Source organism: Eleutherodactylus coqui, chromosome 5 (assembly GCF_035609145.1).
Source record: "Eleutherodactylus coqui strain aEleCoq1 chromosome 5, aEleCoq1.hap1, whole genome shotgun sequence".
Classification (NCBI taxonomy): Eukaryota; Metazoa; Chordata; class Amphibia; order Anura; family Eleutherodactylidae; genus Eleutherodactylus; species Eleutherodactylus coqui.
The window spans coordinates 31726981-31742643 of NC_089841.1; the positions used below are offsets into that span (position 1 = coordinate 31726981).

The following is a 15663-nucleotide window of genomic DNA, read 5'->3' on the forward strand; positions in this document are numbered from 1 at the left end:
ACCCAGCCCGCGCCCTTTGCTCTGTTAATGAAATCAGACTGAGCGCCCCTTTAATTCGAACCTCTCATTCCCGCCTCCAAGACTTCTCCAGAGCAGCAGCGTTCGTCTTGAACGCACTACCAAAGGATACCCGAGCAATCCAGGACTCACAGAACTTCAGGCGTGCTCTAAAAACGCACCTCTTCAGGGAGCCATAGCACATTCCCTAAACCAAACTCCTCTGTATGCTGCCTGATAACATGCTCCCTGACCTACTGACTGCAATCCCTGCTAGCCACCATCAACTGCCCCCTGCAGTCATACCGATTCTGCCGTCACACGGCTAAATGTCTGACCATTGATTATGTGTATAGCATCCCTCACTCTCCACCTCGCCACACTGTGCACATCTCCAGCCCCTTTACCTTCTGTATCACTCCATTATCTGTAGTATGTAAGCTCGTTGAAGCAGGCCCCTCACCCCTACTGTCTCCATCAATTGATTACTTCATGCAACCGTGGTTCTGTAATGTTTGTACTTTTGTCTTTCTGTATTCCCCCTGTCTATGTAACCGCTGCAGAATATGTTGGCGCTATACAAATAAAGATTATTATTATTACTACTGCAGGAGACACCAAACCCCCTAGCAGGAGGGTCCGGGATGCGGTGGTCTCCTATGGCTCCATCTATGATCAGCCATCCTCCTTCCTATCTCTGCCATCCATTTGTTCAGATCTCTCCCAGCACTTCTCTTCTGGGGGTGCAGAAATCTAGGACAGCGCCTCCCGGGGTCTCAGCCTGCTTGGGCGTCTCTGTGGAAGAGTCGCATTGGCGGCCGATATCGCGCTCATCAGCGGGCGGTTTACTCGGCGATGATTAATAGCCGCATCACATGACTTCTGGGGAATTGTCTTCCTCACGGCGAGAAAGGAGCGCAAGAGTTTCCACTGACTTCACTGGAAACATCACATCGCACTCGCAGCACATCACCCCCCACAGCACATCACACCCACGGCACATCGGTACATTTCCTGGAATTATGGGATCGTGAATATTTTCCAGTTTATCTCAGTAATGGTATCAGGATGCACCTAAAATTCTGATTGTGGAAGAGTTATCCTTTAATTGTTCTGTCTGCAAGATATCAGCAAATACCAATTTGTTTACGCCAAAAATTAAATTTCAGCATGGGAATATGGCTTTGTAGACAGAAATGTATGTGATCATTAGAGATGAGCGAGCACCCAAATGCTCGGGTCCACGTTATTCGAGTCGAGCTTTTCGTAAAATTCGAGAGCTCTACTCGAGTAACGAAGCCCATTGGCTACAATGAGAGACTCGAGCATTTTTGCATGTGGGACGCAGGGTTCAGAGCTTTTTTTTTTGTTGTTGCTTGGTTCATGTGTTTCTCTCTCTCTCCCCTGCCCAAAAATTTCCCATTGACGTGCGCGCTGCGTCGCGGCGGGAGGGGCTAAAACAGGCACATCACAGCGGGGAGGAGCCAAAAACTGGGACAGGGTCGAACACGGCGTGATGCTTGTTCGAGTAACGAGCACCATCGAGTATGCTAATACTCAAACGCGCATCAAGCTCGAAAGAGTACGTTCACTCAACTCTAGTGATCCTATATCCTGCATATGTAACATTTCTATAATCCACCCCATATCTATATGATGGTTAGACCTTTTATGCTTTTCAGTAAAATTACGGTGTTGGGCGATTTTAGAGCCAGAACCCATTACCATTGACTGAATTCAGATCTGCTGTGAGTTTTAGTTCATGGCATTATCAATTGTGAGTCGTGACTCATACTTATTCATTTTAACTGATTAAGGTGTACTTCTTTAAAAATTCTTCGACAGTTTGGAGGCCCACACCGAGATGCTATTCCTTTACACTTAAAGGGGTTGTCCCGCGCCAAAACGGGTTTGTTTTTTTTTCAATAGCCCCCCCGTTCGGCGCGAGACAAACCCGATGCATGTGTTGAAAAAAAAAAACGGATAGTACTTACCCGAATCCCCGCGCTCCGGTGACTTCTTACTTACCTTGCGAAGATGGCCGCCGGGATCTTCACCCTCGGTGGACCGCAGGTCTTCTGTGCGGTCCATTGCCGATTCCAGCCTCTTGATTGGCTGGAATCGGCACACGTGACGGGGCGGAGCTACGAGGAGCCGCTCTCCGGCACGAGCGGCCCCATTCAGAAGAAAGAAGACCGCACTGCGCAAGCGCGTCTAATCGGGCGATTAGACGCTGAAAATTAGACGGCACCATGGAGACGAGGACGCCAGCAACGGAACAGGTAAGTGAATAACTTCTGTATGGCTCATATTTATTGCACAATGTACACTACAAAGTGCATTAATATGGCCATACAGAAGTGTATACCCCCACTTTGTTTCGCGGGACAACCCCTTTAATACTAAATGGAGAGCAGCGACCTGACCTTCTTCTCTCGGATGAAGCAGTACCCCAGGGTCATCTGCGATGTCGGTGTCAGGTGTACAGCTTCAGCATTATTGAATTTGCTCCATATCAGGTAAAATTACCGTTTTTTTTTGTTTTGTTTGTATCTTGTTTGTTTCTATTTTTGTTTATTTGCTTATTTGTGCTACTATTCCCCCGCCTCTGCTACATATCATTTCCTTCCTTGTGTTCGTGCTTTAACGCTGCACTTTACCATTGCTGCCTCGTCTTTCTGTGTTACCATTCAGCTCTGCTGCATCGTTTTATTGTTTTACACTAATGTTGTGCAGTATTACAGCATGCCTAATGTTACACAACATCCCTGTCAGACAGCTCTAAAGTGGGTGGATGCGTATTGTCCAGAATGCTGCTTTCTTGCTTTTTGCATAATTCTGTTGATGACATTGTGGCTTGCATGTAGGATCTGTAAAAATCAGATTAGGTTTCCCTCTTGTCAGATTCTTTTAGAGTGTGAATGGTGTGTTATCGCCGTATCTGCACTGCTGTTTTGATTAAATTTACCACTGATAGTCCTTTTGTGTTGTCTCATATCTGTAACAGTATCTCCTCAAGTCGTTCTTATGATATCAATAACCAACGTTTTCTTGAAATTCCATGTTCCGCAATCCCAATTTAAGCCTCTGTGTGTTTTTAGAATAATATAATTGATAATCGGTGGTATATGCCTTACTCCATAGACGAGCTTGAATGTACAAATAATTTTGACGCTTTGGATGGAGATTCTGGTATTGACACGTAGGTTTTCAACTCTTTTGTTCTGTGGTTGTTTCACATTGCTTCTACCTTCTACAAGCTTGCCTTACCTAGTGTTTCACTACGATTCTGCGTTTTTGGCTACTGATAGTGTGTAGATATATGTAACTGGGCTATTGGATAGCCGCCCACTGACAGTTGCAGGACAAAGGTCATTTACATAGCTGGATATCTGAAGACAGGACAGACTATCCTTCCCGGATTGCTATGGGGGTGATTCTTACCAAACTCAATAAAACGTCGAAGTACAAGCCAACAATTGTTGATTTGGTGATAATCACATCTGGGAAGGCTGCTGTGAAGAATGCTGCTACCATATTGCGCAAGGCTGGAATGCCGCAGACGGGCAGCCTAGACTTGCAAGCATGGCGTGATTTCTCGGTGAAAGAGGCACGCTGGATTGCTAATAATGGCTATGGCAATCAGGTTCAGGCTTGGGTAGATACTTGCCAGCGTTATGATCCCCTTGTGAATACTGATGATGATCTAGAGTTACATCGCAAAAAGGGCGCAATGTCCTCTGCTCCCAATCTTCCAGCTGAAGTGGGAGGGGAGATACATTCTACCTCAGTGAAGGAGGAAGTTTCTTCCCCTGAACAGCATGTTAAACCTGGAATACATCAACCCCCTGTTTCTTCATCCATGCCCTTTGGGTGTGGAGCTAGTGAGGGGTTTGATGTTACAGGTAGTCCTATTCATTTTGAGGGGAATACACAACAACCTCCTCAATATAGTGCTTCTGGTTCTACTGGGTATACATCATTGCCTGAGCCCTCTATGCGATCTCAGTATCCAAATTTACAGGACCACCTTATGTGGTTCCACACTAACTCACATTTGCATTCTCCCAGCACTCCCTCACCCACCTTGCATAATCCACTTGCTTCCCAGACAGGGGTTAAATGTTCTCCCTTATCAGATAATAGCCTGTATGAGCGGCTCGATATATTACAATTAAACACAAGTGATTCATCTAATACACAGTCTCCTATAAATAATCAAATTGTGCAGAGCCCTAGGTTTTCACCTCGTACAGCTAGCCTCCACTTGAGGAGAACAGGGGAAGGGAGTTGGACAGTGCTTCCTACTCCACGCTGGCTTGGGGATGCACCACAGGTGGATCCTAAATGCGAGGAAGCAGAGAGGAGGGAAAAGGAGCAAAGGGAGGGGAGGCACCCGCCAAACAGACTTACACATTCTAACTCATGGGTTTGTAAATGAAGCAAAGCAGTGTCACGTGATGTAAGCGTGTGTGAGAAGTGTAATATGTTAAAGCCTCTCAGGAGTACACAGTTTCAGTTCGCGACCCCTTATGCCCTTCAGGCAGCCCCTGAGGCATATCCAATAATTATACAAGTTACCTCATACACAGGGGAAGATGGAGCAGAAAGGAAAATGGTAGTTACATGATGGTTTAAGCCATGGAGCCAATCAGAGAAGCTAGGTATGGTCAGTAAACTGCCAGACTCTTATAAAAGCCCAATAGGCCTTTATAAGCATATAGATCGTATTCAGAAAAATGATGATGCAGCTTGGAGTGATCTGGCAGGGTTATGGTCTCTTGCTGCTGGTGCGCCAATTTTAGTGAACATTCACAGTGTTCCAGTGGGTGATGATAGTGAAGAGGTGCCAGATGACAAAAAGACAGCAGAATCAGGTATTCAGTTTGTTAAATGCTTGCATGTGTTAAGTAAGCAACGTTGTAATGAGCTGTCATCTGGCTTACCAGAAGCAGTCCAGGGACCAGATGGATCAGTGGCTCAATACCATGCTAGGTGTGCTAACATCTTTATAGATCAGGAGTATGATATTAATACTGCTTCAAGTAAGGATGCACAACTGTTTCATACTTGCTTTATTAATGGGCTGCGTGAGGACATTAAGACTGAACTGCATGTTGTGCGTCTGCAATGTATGTACATGCCTCTTGAGAAAACTCTGGTCTTAGCCAGAAGCATAGAGGATAAATTCAAGAAGAGTTAGAAACAAACACCGGTAATGATTTCTGTAGCCGCCCCTCTTCAGAAATGGTAATATCACTAGCACAAGGAGGGAGGGCTTAGAGCGGAGGGGAGGTAGCTCAGAGAAAGGGCAGGAGATATGATGCATGTGTACCTCATCCACAGCCAAGGAGGGAGGATCCAAGGAGGGTAGTTGTGTGTTTTGGCTGTTGGGGTAGGGGACACACGCAGCGAGACTGTCCATCCCGGAGAGGTCAGGCATATGTCCAGTTGCTTGGCACAAACCTCCCTCATTCCGACTAGGACAGGGAAAGCCCCACTTTGTTTGTTCCTCCCTTACCAGGGCAACATGCCAGTGTGGAACTAATGCCCCCCCGGGAACAAACAAAGGTCCATGATTGATACAGGGGTTGGCTGCTCAATAATATGAAGACAGGATATACCTTCCAGTTTGATTGAACCGGGTGGGGGGAGTAGCAATTGATGGACATTGCTTGTTATAACAGACTAAACCTCTACAAATCTGCCTAGCAGATATAATTGACATCTGTATCCAGCTGTTGGTTTCTGAAAACTGCCCTGTGAATTTGGTTGGAGCAGATGTGCTGAGTGCCATCAATGCAGTCCTATGGTTTGGAAAAAAGGGTGTTACAGTGACAGGCCCTATGTCTGAGGAGATGTTGATAACCCTGAAAGGGGTAGTGCAAATTGAGGACAAAGACGAAATTTTTGATGAAGATGTGGAACAAATGTTGAAAGGCATTCCAGAGGTGCTGTGGATTAAAGGCAAAATGGATGTGGGTTTGCTACGAGTCACACCTGTAAAAATCAAGTTGAAACCAGGAGCTGCTTTAGTGTGTATAGGACAATACTGTTACGGCACTCTGCCCCCCCAAGCACCAGGTGGGGTGCCGTGAACTTCCCGCACCCCACTGTCCCTGCCTACTTGCCTCGGCCCTGGCTAACCCCAGGCGGACAACTGGGCGGCGGTCCCTGCTCTGGCTAGGGACCTGGCGACTACCAAGATGGAACTAACTAACGGGGGACAGACTGCCGACAGAAGAGGCAGGTGGAACAGACCAACGGAACTTAAAAGGCAGAGTAAGGCTGAGGATGGAGCTCACAGGCAAACTGGAAGGATACTGAATAGCAACTAGTGCTGACTGAGACAGACTAGACTAGAGGCTAACTGAACCAACAAGAACCAGACAGAGCAATAGGGAACCAGAAGGAGCTGACCGGCAACTAGGGACTGGCTGAGGGTAACTGCAGACAGACTGGCTAGGTACAAGCAGAACCAATAACTGGCAGTGAGCTCAATTCACTGCCAGTCTTTTAACCACAAGGCTCCGCCCAGGGGCGGAGAGTGGGAGGAGGCAACTCCACCCGAAGGGACAACAGGTTTCGATAACGACTTATGGAACCCCCTGCGAGCCCTCCTTTTGCGATTTCCAGAGGACTGGTACCCCTTCTGTCCCACCCTGTACGGCTCAGATACAGACAGACTCTTCCCACTATGCAACTGCCTACGAGACCCCACGACTTCTAGCCTCTTTTGCACTTCCTTCCACCCTCCCTGCAGTACATTGGTGGCGACATCAGCAGTAGGACAGGCCGACGGGGTGGGAAGGGAAGTCAGACCTCGGGGACTGAGTGCGGTATCAACTGAGCAGAGAGGAAAGAGAGCAAGATGGCTATGGCAGGACGGTCCCCACTGGGTCAGCTCCCCAGTGGCCCAATCGAATTGGGGGTTGTGCAACGCCAGCCACGGCATCCCTAGTACCATGTCTACCGACATTTTCTCCATCACCAGGAATGATAGATCTTCTGAGTGGCGACCCCCCACCGTGAGCTGTAACACTGGGGTCCTCCATCGTACCAAGCCTGTAGCAAGAGGGGAAGCATCAATGCTAGTAAAACGAATTGGCGTCTTCAGCGCCACAAATTCAGCCACAGGGGCTCAACGAGACGCATGCTTATCAGGTTAGCGGCTGCTCCGGAATCAATAAACGCCTGCCCTGGGCGGGAGAAGTTCCGGAATCTAACCTGGCAGGGTACCAGTAGTCTAGGACGTACCTGCCGTCCTAGGCTATCCTCCCTGCAATCGCCTAGGACTTGGAGTCTTTCTGCCGATTCAGACTGTGGACACTGAGGCCTCAGGGGGCAGGTTATCACCCGATGTCCAGCTTTCCCGCAGTAGAGGCAGAGATGATGCAATAAACGAATCCGGCGTCGCTCCTTGGGGTCCAGCGGGTCCAGTTCCATAGGCTTGGGAACAAAGACTGGTACGGAAGAGGAGGGAACAGGACAAACGACCTCCCTGACTCTACGGGTCAGTCTATCTTGCTTCCCAGCCCTGAGCCTCCTATCTGCCTTCACCGCTAGCTCCATAGCCTCCTTTAAGGACCCGGGAACGGGATGGAAGATCAACAGTTCCATGCAGTATCACCCGCATGGCGTCTGAAACTGGAGCAATAATCGAGTGGGGTTGGCCTTTTCGCGTTTGCTGGCGCTGCATCAGGGGTCGCTTTGTGTGGAGGATTATTGCTCCAGTTTCAGACGCCATGCAGTATCACCCGCATGGCGTCTGAAACTGGAGCAATAATCCTCCACACAAAGCGACCCCTGATGCAGCGCCAGCAACCGCGAAACCGCCAACCCCACTCGGTCCAGTTCATCGAAGATACCCCCGAGTTCCTGAAAAAAGGAGTCCACCGACTGCAGGGAGGGGGAACCCTCGGGAATGGAAAAGGCCCAGGTCTGGGCAGAACCCCGCAGCAGGGACATTATAAGCCCGACCCTCTGGGCCTCCGAGCCGGAAGAACAGGGACGCATCCGAAAAAACAGGCGACACGCCTGTTGTAAAACGAAAAACTTGTTCCTCTCCCCAGAGAACACCTCGGGAAGAGGGCACTTGGGTTCGGGACTGGTTGAGACGTCCCGCCCCTGCGACAACGCCCACTGCTCCTGGGCCACCATGCGAGCTGACAAATCCCGGATCACCGGCACCAGGGCTTGCAGTGAAAGACAGCTGACAGAGAAGAAGCAGAGAGTGAAAGACAGCTGACAGGGAAGAAGCAGAGAGAGAAAGACAGCTGACAGGGAAGAAGCAGAGAAAGAGAGAGACAGCTGACAGAGAAGAAGCAGAGAGAGAGACAGCTGACAGAGAAGAAGCAGAGAGAGAGACAGCTCACAGAGAAGCAGAGAGAGACAGCTGACAGAGAAGAAGCAGAGAGAGACAGCTGACAGAGAAGAAGCAGAGAGAGAGACAGCTGACAGAGAAGAAGCAGAGAGAGAGACAGCTGACAGAGAAGAAGCAGAGAGAGAGACAGCTGACAGAGAAGAAGCAGAGAGAGACAGCTGACAGAGAAGAAGCAGAGAGGCAGCTGACAGAGAAGAAGCAGAGAGGCAGCTGACAGAGAAGAAGCAGAGAGGCAGCTGACAGAGAAGAAGCAGAGAGGCAGCTGACAGAGAAGAAGCAGAGAGGCAGCTGACAGAGAAGAAGCAGAGAGACAGCAGACAGAGAAGAAGCAGAGAGAGACAGCAGACAGAGAAGAAGCAGACAGAGAAGAAGCAGAGAGAGACAGCAGACAGAGAAGAAGCAGAGAGAGACAGCAGACAGAGAAGAAGCAGAGAGAGACAGCTGACAGAGAAGAAGCAGAGAGAGACAGCAGACAGAGAAGAAGCAGAGAGAGACAGCAGACAGAGAAGAAGCAGAGAGAGAGAGAAAGCTGACAGAGAAGAAGCAGAGAGAGAGAGAAAGCTGACAGAGAAGAAGCAGAGAAAGAGAGAGAGACAGCTGACAGAGAAGAAGCAGAGAGAGACAGCAGACAGAGAAGAAGCAGAGAGAGACAGCAGACAGAGAAGAAGCAGAGAGAGACAGCAGACAGAGAAGAAGCAGAGAGAGACAGCTGACAGAGAAGAAGCAGAGAGAGACAGCAGACAGAGAAGAAGCAGAGAGAGACAGCAGACAGAGAAGAAGCAGAGAGAGACAGCAGACAGAGAAGAAGCAGAGAGAGACAGCAGACAGAGAAGAAGCAGAGAGAGACAGCAGACAGAGAAGAAGCAGAGAGAGACAGCAGACAGAGAAGAAGCAGAGAGAGACAGCTGACAGAGAAGAAGCAGAGAGAGACAGCTGACAGAGAAGAAGCAGAGAGAGACAGCAGACAGAGAAGCAGAGAGAGACAGCAGACAGAGAAGCAGAGAGAGACAGCAGACAGAGAAGAAGCAGAGAGAGACAGCAGACAGAGAAGAAGCAGAGAGAGACAGCAGACAGAGAAGAAGCAGAGAGAGACAGCAGACAGAGAAGAAGCAGAGAGAGACAGCAGACAGAGAAGAAGCAGAGAGAGACAGCAGACAGAGAAGAAGCAGAGAGAGACAGCTGACAGAGAAGAAGCAGAGAGAGACAGCTGACAGAGAAGAAGCAGAGAGAGACAGCAGACAGAGAAGCAGAGAGAGACAGCAGACAGAGAAGAAGCAGAGAGAGACAGCAGACAGAGAAGAAGCAGAGAGAGACAGCAGACAGAGAAGAAGCAGAGAGAGACAGCAGACAGAGAAGAAGCAGAGAGAGACAGCTGACAGAGAAGAAGCAGAGAGAGACAGCTGACAGAGAAGAAGCAGAGAGAGACAGCAGACAGAGAAGCAGAGAGAGACAGCAGACAGAGAAGAAGCAGAGAGAGACAGCAGACAGAGAAGAAGCAGAGAGAGACAGCAGACAGAGAAGAAGCAGAGAGAGACAGCTGACAGAGAAGAAGCAGAGAGAGACAGCTGACAGAGAAGAAGCAGAGAGAGACAGCAGACAGAGAAGCAGAGAGAGACAGCAGACAGAGAAGCAGAGAGAGACAGCAGACAGAGAAGAAGCAGAGAGAGACAGCAGACAGAGAAGAAGCAGAGAGAGACAGCAGACAGAGAAGAAGCAGAGAGAGACAGCAGACAGAGAAGAAGCAGAGAGAGAGACAGCTGACAGAGAAGAAGCAGAGAGAGAGAGACAGCTGACAGAGAAGAAGCAGAGAGAGAGAGACAGCTGACAGAGAAGAAGCAGAGAGAGAGAGAGAGAGCTGACAGAGAAGTAGCAGAGAGAGAGCTGACAGAGAAGCAGAAAGACAGCTGACAGAGAAGAAGCAGAGAGACAGCTGACAGAGAAGAAGTTGGAGAGGTACCGGAGGGAGCAGAGACGTTGGCAGAAGTGGTGAGAGGACGTCGGTTGGTGGCCGGCAGCGGGGCTCAATAATGGCGTCAGCTGAATAGGAGACCGGTAATTCAACGGGGTGAAACTACTTACAGGCCCGCTCACACTGCAGTCAGTGAATAGACAGGGAGTCCAGTGGGGTGCAGTGCCTTCATCCCTCCATACAGTCCCAGTCAACACTAGGGATCCCCCAGTTCCCCATGGATATATAAGGTCTCCCCCTCTATAACAGCGGCCCCGTATACAGAGCCTGAGGGGGGCTAATCACCATTATTATGGCTGTCAAATTTCATCAGTATCTTTCTACATATTTCTACATTCAACCAGCACAGCAGATCATCCCTGGTCATGTGATCCCTGACTCCTCCCACACTGGTGATCACATGACTGTGACATCATCACAGGTCCCGGAAGCACACGGCTGCTGTCTGCTCTGCAAGTGGAGGTGTGTGTGTCCCCTCATGTCAGGTCAGTGGGGGAGGGGAGGAATAACACCTTCTGGACTGTCAGAGATTGTGCCTAAGACTCCTAGTAGCCCAGTAATCTGTCCTTTAGCCTCTGTGAGTCGGGGGCTCAGAGAGAGGGACAATCCTATTACACAGGGACAGACCCCACTGCACTACCCACCCACCCACCTACCTACAGGATCCTTCAGGCCCTTCACACCCAGGACTTTGCTGAGTCCCTACAGTCCTCTCTGTTCCCTATCTCTCTCCTCTCCTGCCCCCACCTGGCTGCCACACACTACAACACCGCTCTCAAACATGAGATGAAGTGGCGCCCCCTCATGACCCGAGCCATCCACTGCAGACAGCAGCAACCCTGGCTCACACCTCAAACACGCTTCATCCTGCGGTGCTCTGGAAGTGCTGAACGGCTGTGGAGGAAATCCCAAACGTCCGCAGACTTCCTCCACTACAAATTCATGCTCAGAGCCTACAACCTCGCCCTCCACCATGCCAAACAAGTCTACTTCACCTCTCATCTCCTCTCTATCTCACAACCCTAAACGGCTCTTTGATACTTTTCACTCCCTTCTCAGCCCTAAACCGCAGCCCCCTGTGACGGATCTCAGTGCTGCAGAGCTGGCTGCTTACTTCAAAAGAAAATAGACGACATCCGTCAGGAAATAACTTCCCACTCCCAGACTAGCCCCGACCCTAGTCTTGTCAGCACTGCATCTAGCTCCTGCTCACTGTCTGTACTCAGACCAGCGACAGAGGAAGAAGTCTCCAAATTGCCCTTCTCTGCTCGCCCCACCACCTGCGCTAGCGACCCCCTCCCCTCACACCTCCTCCGTTCCCTCTCCCCAGTGGTCATCTCCCATCTCACCACTATATTCAACCTCTCTCTGACCTCTGGCATCTTTCCCTCTTCTTTCAAACACACCATCATATCCCCACTGCTAAAGAAGCCGACTCTGGACGCGACTGATGCTGCCAACTCCCGATCCATCTCAAACCTCCCCTTCATCTCCAAACTACTAGAATGCCTGGTTTACTCCCGCCTTGTAAGCTACCTATCTGAGCACTCTCTCCTAGACCCCCTACAGTCCAGCTCCTGACCCCTACACTTGACAGAAACTACCCTTACAACGGTGTCAAACAACCTCCTGATGGGCAAATCGAGGGGCGATTACTCCCTACTGATTCTCGACCTCTCTGCAGCATTCAACACTTGACCACAAACTCCTCCTCAGTATCCTTCGCTTTATCGGCCTAAAGGACACTGCTCTCTCCTGGTTTTCCTCCTACCTATCTGACCACTCTTTCAGTGTCTCCTTTGCTGGCTCTACCTCCCCTCTTCTTCCCCTCGCTGTTGGGGTCCCCCAGGGCTCGTTTCTCAGCCCCCAACTTTATCCATCTACACAGTTCCTATTGGACAAATCATCAGGGGAGTTGGCCTCCAATACCACCTCTACGCTGATGACACCCAGTTATACACTTCTTCCCATGACATCTCTGCACCTTTCTTTCGGAACATCACCGACTGACTGTCTGCTGTCTCTAACACTATGTCTTCTCTGACCTCATCCTGACATCTCCATCTCAGTGTGTGGTATCACCATAACTCCCAGAGATCACGGTCGCTGCCTTGGGTCAATGTAACAAAAAGAAAGTCCCACAGCACACCTCCGTATGCACAAAAAAGTGCAGAGGCCACGGTAGATATGTGATGCAGCAGCCACTTAGGGGAGCATGGATCCTTAGTCCCCAGCGTAGTACATCCAGTAGAGAAGCAAATGGCAGCATCAATGGTGTAGCAAAAGGATATAAATTTTTATTGCTCCATACATCAGGCAAAGTTTCGACTTTAGCAGTCTTTATCAAGACTTGATAAAGACGGCTAAAATCGAAACGTTGCCTGCTGTATGGAGCAATAAAAATGTATATCCTTTTGCTGCACCATTGATGCTGCCTGCTGCCTTGGGGTCATAGTCAACGCCGATCTCCTCTTTACCCCCTACATCAAAACTTTGGCCTGACTGTGTCGACTGCACCTCAATCACATTGCAAGAATCTGCCCTTTTCGCACCATGGACACTGAAAATGATCACTGTTGCCCTCATCCACTCCCAGCTCGATTATTGCAACTCGCTGCTGATCGGCCTCCCCTGCACCAGACTCTACCCCCTCCAATCCATCCTGAATACGGCAGCCAGGCTCATCTTCCTGTCCAGCCGCTACTCGGACGCCTCTGCCCTGTGCCGGTCACTGCACTGGCTGCCCGTTAAATACAGAATTCAATTTAAACTCACTACCTTCATCCATAAAGCCCTTCACAGCGCCCCCCTATATTGCCTCCCTCATCTCAATCCATCACCCAGCCTGGGCTCTCCGCTCTGTTAACGAAATCAGACTGAGTGCCCCTTTAATTCGAACCTCTCATTCCCGCCTCCAAGACTTCTCCAGAGCAGCACCGGTCCTCTGGAACGCACTACCAAAGGCTGCCCGAGCAATCCAGGACTCGCAGAACTTCAGGCGTGCTCTAAAAACGCACCTCTTCAGGGAGCCATAGCACATTCCCTAAACCAAACCCCTCTGTACTCCGCCTGATAACATGCTCCCTGACCTACTGACTGCAATCCCTGCTAGCCATCATAAACCGCTCCTGCAGTCATACTGATTCTGCCGTCACATGGCTAAATGTCTGACCATTAATTATGTGTATAGCATCCCACACTCTCCACCTCGCCATACTGTGCACATCTCCAGCCCCTTTACCTTCTGTATCACTCCATTATCTGTAGTATGTAAGCTCGTTGAAGCAGGCCCCTCACCCCTACTGTCTCCATCAATTGATTACTTCATGCAACCGTGGTTCTGTAATGTTTGTACTTTTGTCTTTCTGTATTCCCCCTGTCTATGTAACTGCTGCGGAATATGTTGGCGCTATACAAATAAAGATTATTATTATTACTACTGCAGGAGACACCAAACCCCCTAGCAGGAGGGTCCGGGACCTGGTGGTCTCCTATGGCTCCATCTATGATCAGCCATCCTCCTTCCTATCTCTGCCATCCATTTGTTCAGATCTCTCCCAGCACTTCTCTTCTGGGGGTGCAGAAATCTAGGACAGCGCCTCCCGGGGTCTCAGCCTGCTTGGGCGTCTCTGTGGAAGAGTCGCATTGGCGGCCGATATCGCGCTCATCAGCGGGCGGTTTACTCGGCGATGATTAATAGCCGCATCACATGACTTCTGGGGAATTGTCTTCCTCACGGCGAGAAAGGAGCGCAAGAGTTTCCACTGACTTCACTGGAAACATCACATCGCCCCCCGCAGCACATCACACCCACGGCACATCGGACAAGGGGGGCAATATGGTGATTATGGATACTGGAGGATATAAGAACATGCGTGTATCTTGTATGCACCAACGGGCTATAAGTTCCTGAGGAGCGACCCGATGATCCACTACAAAGGGGGCATTTATATCACTACAAGAGGCGCTGCTGGTTCCCTGGTCAGTCGCAGTGAAGGGGATTTTCTGCATCCGATCCATCGCAGGGTTGTGACATTCTATGGGCTACACAAGGTCCATAAGGTACAGGACCCCTTGAGATGTCGCCCCATTGTATCAGGGGGGAAGATCCGACACAGAATTGTGGGGTATATAGAGGGTATCCTGCGCCCTTCTGTTATGGAATTGCCCCGCTACACAAGGGGCATAGTAATTTCTATTAACCCATTAATGTTCCATGACAAAGTTTGTATGCAGGGGGATTGGAAGCTGATCAATATAATGCTGGTGCTGGCTTTTTCCTACCGCTGGTACCCGCCTGTAACAGCTGCGCTCAGCACTCCCGCTGATAGTGGCTGTTAGCCTTTTAGATTCCGCAGTCAATTCTGACAGCAGCATTTAAATGTCTCAAGCAGTCCCCGCGATGAGATCATGATGTTGCTTTCAGTTGCCATGGCAGCCGGGGGCCTTCTGAAAGCCCCCCAGGACTACCATTGCAGTTTGCATGTCAGATCTCTAAATAATGCAGGTAAAATCCCCAGGTGCAAGCACCGAGTCATGACTGACTCCTTGGGTGACCTCACAATAAGATTTTTTTCTTGGTAGACTGTTTTTGCAGGGTGGTTTGTCATTGCCTTCCCCAGGCATCTATGGTCATAATATGGTATTTCATCATACTGCAGGAACAATCAAAGCAGTGCAACTTCTTGTCTCCTATGGCCGCCTGCAGATGACCGGGTCGGATCCCCTGCGAGAAATAAACGCCATACAGCAGCCACCTTAATTTACATGCTAATAAACTTTTAAGTAGCTTACTAGCTACTTAAGAGTTTGTGCAAAGTTATTGTTACGATCCTGTGGGCCCACATGATCGTGACCAAAGGGGACTAGGTACGTACACGGGTTTCATGCAAACTGACCCTGTGCTACACGGGAGGTTGACCTGGCCCTACCTAAGCGGCGACATTACCCCAATAAGGGCAGCCCAGTGGTCTTCAGATCTGGGCCCTAGCTGATTCTAGGAGCCACGCACCAGAACAGGACGCATTCACATGCCACATGACAGGGACAGAACAACAGGACACACAGAGCCAGAATACACAGCATACAGCAGCCACAATGTAAACACTAATAGCAGATGATAAGTTGAATATAAATGCGAGGTGTTAGTTCATACATTGGCCAATGAACTTAAGCTGGAAGCCCCGGCAAGGCCCCTCGTATCTTGCAATCCCTACACTAGCAAGATACATCTACCAGAGGGCCCTAGCGCAGACATAGCAAACAAACGTAGCAGATCAAACTGACCCAAAAGAAACATACAAACGGAGATGAA

General features: G+C 49.7%; 1 protein-coding gene across 2 annotated transcripts in view; it reads left to right on the plus strand.

Annotated features, from left to right (window-relative positions):
• Nucleotides 1–10760: 10760 nt before the first annotated feature.
• Nucleotides 10761–15663, plus strand: part of LOC136629148 (oocyte zinc finger protein XlCOF6-like) — a 331535-nt gene continuing 326632 nt past the window's right edge. For both annotated transcript variants that reach the window (XM_066605300.1, XM_066605299.1), the window contains exon 1: nt 10761–10834. The gene's annotated coding sequence lies outside the window, so the exon portion shown is untranslated. The remainder of the gene's footprint in view (nt 10835–15663) is intronic.